Consider the following 5,000-nt stretch of genomic DNA (forward strand, 5'->3'; position numbering starts at 1 on the left):
CCGTTCGTCCTCGAGGGATTCGGCCCGTCGGCTCGCTCGGATGGGCCACGCGCAGCGGGCCCACGACGGAGCCGGCACGCTCCTTCTGCTGGCGCGGCGCTCGGTCTACGCCTCCGGCCGGCCGTTGCGGCGGCCGTGCACGGCGCTTCGGATCGGTCGGCCCGTCGTCCCGTCCCTGACGAAGTTTTCGCGGCCGCGCGCGCGCGGAGTTGGATCGGCCTTACTTGGTCCGATCCTTCGCCCTCGCATGTTGCGTGGGCTCGGTCCCGTCCCGTTCGGTGAAATCTTTGTCCGCTCTGGTGCGTCCCTGTGGGTTCCTTTGTCGGTTTTGCGGGTTCGGCCGGGCCTTCCGTGCCGGCCCGTCGGCTCGCTCGGATGGGCCCCGCGGAGTTGGCCCACGACGGAGCCGGCACGCTCCTTCCGCTGGTGCGGCGCTCGGTCTATTCCTTCGGTCGGCCCTTGCGGCGGCCGTGCGCGGTGCTTCGGATCGGTCGGCCGGTCTTCCCGTCCCTCATGAAGTGTTCGCGGCCGCGCGCGCGCGGAGTTGGATCGGCCTTACTTGGTCCGATCCTTCGCCCTCGCATGTTCCGTGGGCTCGGTCCCGTCCTGTTCGGTGAAATCTTTGTCCGCTCTGGTGCGTCCCTGTGGGTTCCTTTGTCGGTTTTGCGGGTTCGGCCGGGCCTTCCGCGCCGGCCCGTCGGCTCGCTCGGATGGGCCCCGCGGAGTTGGCCCACGACGGAGCCGGCACGCTCCTTCCGCTGGTGCGGCTCTCGGTCTACGCCTCCAGCCGGCCCTTGTGGCGGCCGTGCGCGGCGCTTCGGTTCGGTCGGCCGGTCTTCCTGTCCCTCACGAAGTGCTCGCGGCCGCGCGCGCGCGGAGTTGGATCGGCCTTACTTGGTCCGATCCGTCGCCATCGCATGTTGCGTGGGCTCCGTCCCGTCTCGGTGAAATCTTGGGCCGCTTTGGTGCGTCCCTGTGGGTTCCTTTGTCGGTTTTGCGGGCTCGGCGCCGGGCCTTCCGCGCCGGTCCGTCGGCTCGCTCGGACGGACCGTGCGCAGGTGGTCCCCGACGGAGCCGGCACGCTCCTTCCGCTGGCGCGGCGCTCGGTCTATGCCTCCGGCCGGCCCTCGCGGCGGCCGTGCGCGGCGCTTCGGTTCGGTCGGCCGGTCGTCCCGTCCCTCACGAAGTTCCTGCGGCCGCGCGTGCGTGGAGCGGGATCGGCCTTACTTGGTCGGATCCGTCGCCCTCGCCTGTTGCGGGGGCTCGGTCCCGTCCCGTTCGGTGAAAGCTTTGCCCGCTCTGGTGCGTCCCCGTGGGTTCCTTTGTCGGTTTTGCGGCCTTGGCGGCGGGCCTTCCGTGTCGGCCCGTCGTGGGCCCGCTGCGCGTCCGTGCGCGGTGCTTCGGATCGGTAGGCCCGTCGTCTGGGTCCCTTACGAAGCTTTGCGCGACCGCTCCTTTGTCGCCGGTCCCCTGTTAGGGCTGACCGAGCCCTCCGTTCGCCCCCTGGCCCGTCGCATGGGCCCCCGGCGCCTCCGCGGCGCCCCACCGAAAACTGTCACGACGCGCATCCAGCGCCGACGAGGTCGCAGGTTACGTGCGGCAGCCGGGGGGCTAGGCCGAGCGGCGGCGGGCCCGCCCACGGACGGGCGCGGGGAGGAGCGCAGCCGGCACGCGGCGCGGAGCGGCGGCGGCATGCCGCCGGGCGGCCGTCGGCTCAACCGTGCCCGAGTCCCGCGGGCACCGCGTCGCCCGGCCGGCGCGAGCGGCGGCGGGCCCGCCCGCGGACGGGCGCGGGGAGGAGCGCAGCCGGCACGCGGCGCGGAGCGGCGGCGGCATGCCGCCGGGCGGCCGACGGCTCAACCATGCCCGAGTCCCGCGGGCACCGCGTCGCCCGGCCGGCGCGAGCGGCGGCGGGCCCGCCCGCGGACGGGCGCGGGGAGGAGCGCAGCCGGCACGCGGCGCGGAGCGGCGGCGGCATGCCGCCGGGCGGCCGACGGCTCAACCATGCCCGAGTCCCGCGGGCACCGCGTCGCCCGGCCGGCGCGAGCGCACGAGGGCGGGAGGCAACCGGGCGGCGCCTGCGGAACCGGATGCGACGGCCGGCGCGGCACGGCCCCGACGGGTCCGCACCGAAGACCAGCGCGGTGCGGATCGACCGCTGATGAGGTCAGAGGTTACGTGCGGCAGCCGGCCGGCTGGCCCGAGCGGCGGCCGGCACGCGACGGGGATCGAGCGGCCCCGACGGCTTGCAGCCGGGCGGCCGACGGCTAGGCCGTACCGGAGTCCCGCGGTCGTTCGGGCGAAGGGGCGCATGCTGCGGGAAAGGCCTGCGGCGGCGAACCGTCCGCCCGGCCGGCCAAGCCTTCCGCGGCGGCGCGCACGTGGCGGCGCGGCCGAGATGACCGAGCGAAGCCCCGGCGATGGGCGGCGCGCACGTGTCCGTGCGGCCGAGATGACCGAGCGAAGCCCGGGCGGCGCCCGCCGTGCGCCCTGCCGGATCGCGCCTTCCGCCGGCGCGCAACGCCGGTCCCGCGTTCCGGCCGCGGGAGAGGCCTGCGTCGGCGAACCGTCCGCCCCGCCGGCCGAACCTTCCGCGGCTGCGCGCACGTGTCCGTGCGGCCGAGATGACCGAGCGAAGCCCCGGCGACGGGCGGCGCCCGCCGTGCGCCCCGGCGGATTGCGCGGCCCGCCGGCGCGCAACGCCGGGCCCACGTTCCGGCTGCGGGAAAGGCCTGCGGCGGCGAACCGTCCGCCCCGCCGGCCGAACCTTGCACGGCGGCGCTTACGTGTCCGTGCGGCAGAGATGACCGAGCAAGCTCCGGCGATGGGCGGCGCCCTCCGTGCGCCCCGCCGGATCGCGCTGGCCGGCGGCGCGCAACGCCGGACCCCCGATCCGCGTGCGAGCGGCGAGCGTCCGGGCGGGCCCCTTTCGCAACTTCCCTCGGTACTCTAAACACCCCTTGCCTCTCGGTCTTCCCCCCGACCCTCTCGGTATTTGCTCGGATATGTGCATGCATCGTCCCTCGTCGCCTTCGGTTATCCTCCCCGGGGTGGGCTTTGCGCCGACGCGCCAACGGGGTGGTAGGGGGGCTGCAGCCGCGGCCGCCGCGTTTCGCCATCCGCGCGTGCGCCGCCGGATCCGAGTGGAGGTCGCGGGCGACTCGTCGATGCTTGTACTAGGGGCGCATGCCGGCAGCCCCCCGCGGGGTGCGGGACCCCCGATCGGCGTGCGAGGGACGGGCGTCCGGGCGGGCCCCGTTTCCAACTTCCCTCGGAACATTAAAACCCCCCGACCCCCTCGGTCTTCGCTCCGGCCCTATCGCTATTGCTCGGATATGTGCATCCACCGTCCCTCGTTGCCTTCGGTTATCTACCCCAGGGTGGGCCTTGCGCCGATGCCCCGATGGGGTGGCAGGGGTGGGGCTGCCGCGGCCGGCGCGTTTCGGCATCCGCGCTTGGGGGCTCGGACCCGAGTGGAGGTCGCGGGCGGCTCGTCGATGCCTGCACCGGGAGCGCATGCCGGCAGCCCCCCGCGGGGCGCCGGACCCCCGATCGGCGTGCGATGGACGGGGGGAGGGGCGGGCCCGGTTTGCAAATTCCCTCGGTACTTTAAAATCTCACGGCCCTGTCGGTGCTCCCTCCGGCCCTATCGCCACTGCTCGGATATGTGCATCCACCGTCCCTCGTTGCCTTCGGTTATCTACCCCGCGGTGGGCTTTGCGCCGATGCCCCGATGGGGTGGCAGGGGGGCACGCTCTAGGCCGTGCCACGGGGCGCGGGCGCCGGCGCCGTACGTCCCTCGCGGCGGCCGTGAGCGGCACCTCGGCTTGCTCGGTCTGTCCTCCCGGGACGCGCGACCCGTGCGACCGGGACGCGCATCCCGTGCGACCGGGACGCGTGTCCGGGCCGTTCCCGTTTGCAACGCTCCTCGGTACTTTGGAACGCTTGGGGTGGGCTTTGGGCGGATGCCCCGCCGGGGTGGTAGGGAGGGGGGGCGGCTGCTGCCGCGGCGGGACTTCCGCTCCACTCCGCACAAGTCCGTCGCCTCGCGGCGGGCGCGCCCGGCACCGTTCGTCCCCGAGGGAGCCGGCACGCGCCCGCCGAGGCCCCGGCGCATGGGCGCCGCCGCCGGCCGTCCGCGCGGCGGCCGTGCGCCGGCTTCCTCCGTCGGCCCTCCCGGGATGCGCGACCCGTGCGACCGGGACGCGCATCCCGTGAGACCGGGACGCGTGTCCGGGCCGTTCCCGTTTGCAACGCTCCTCGGTACTTTGGAACGCTTGGGGTGGGCCTTGGGCGGATGCCCCGCCGGGGTGGTAGGGAGGGGGGGCTGCTGCTGCCGCGGCGGGACTTCCGCTCCACTCCGCACAAGTCCGTCGCCTCGCGGCGGGCGCGCCCGGCACCGTTCGTCCCCGAGGGAGCCGGCACGCGCCCGCCGAGGCCCCGGCGCATGGGCGCCGCCGCCGGCCGTCCGCGCGGCGGCCGTGCGCCGGCTTCCTCCGTCGGCCCTCCCGGGATGCGCGACCCGTGCGACCGGGACGCGCATCCCGTGAGACCGGGACGCGTGTCCGGGCCGTTCCCGTTTGCAACGCTCCTCGGTACTTTGGAATGCTTGGGGTGGGCCTTGGGCGGATGCCCCGCCGGGGTGGTAGGGAGGGGGGGCTGCTGCTGCCGCGGCGGGACTTCCGCTCCACTCCGCACAAGTCCGTCGCCTCGCGGCGGGCGGGCCCGGCACCGTTCGTCCCCGAGGGAGCCGGCCCGCGCCCGCCGAGGCCCCGGCGCATGGGCGCCCCCGCCGGCCGTCCGCGCGGCGGCCGTGCGCCGGCTTCCTCCGTCGGCCCTCCCGGGACGCGCGACCCGTGCGATCGGGACGCGCATCCCGTGCGACCGGGACGCGTGTCCGGGCGGTTCCCGTTTGCAACGCTCCTCGGTACTTTGGAACGCTTGGGGTGGGCTTTGGGCGGATGCCCCGTCGGGGTGGTAGGGAGGGGGGGCTGGCGCCG

This window comes from Phoenix dactylifera, chromosome 10 (assembly GCF_051530095.1).
Source record: "Phoenix dactylifera cultivar Ajwa chromosome 10, Ajwa_hap1_PhDact_Kaust_v1.1, whole genome shotgun sequence".
Classification (NCBI taxonomy): domain Eukaryota; kingdom Viridiplantae; phylum Streptophyta; class Magnoliopsida; order Arecales; family Arecaceae; genus Phoenix; species Phoenix dactylifera.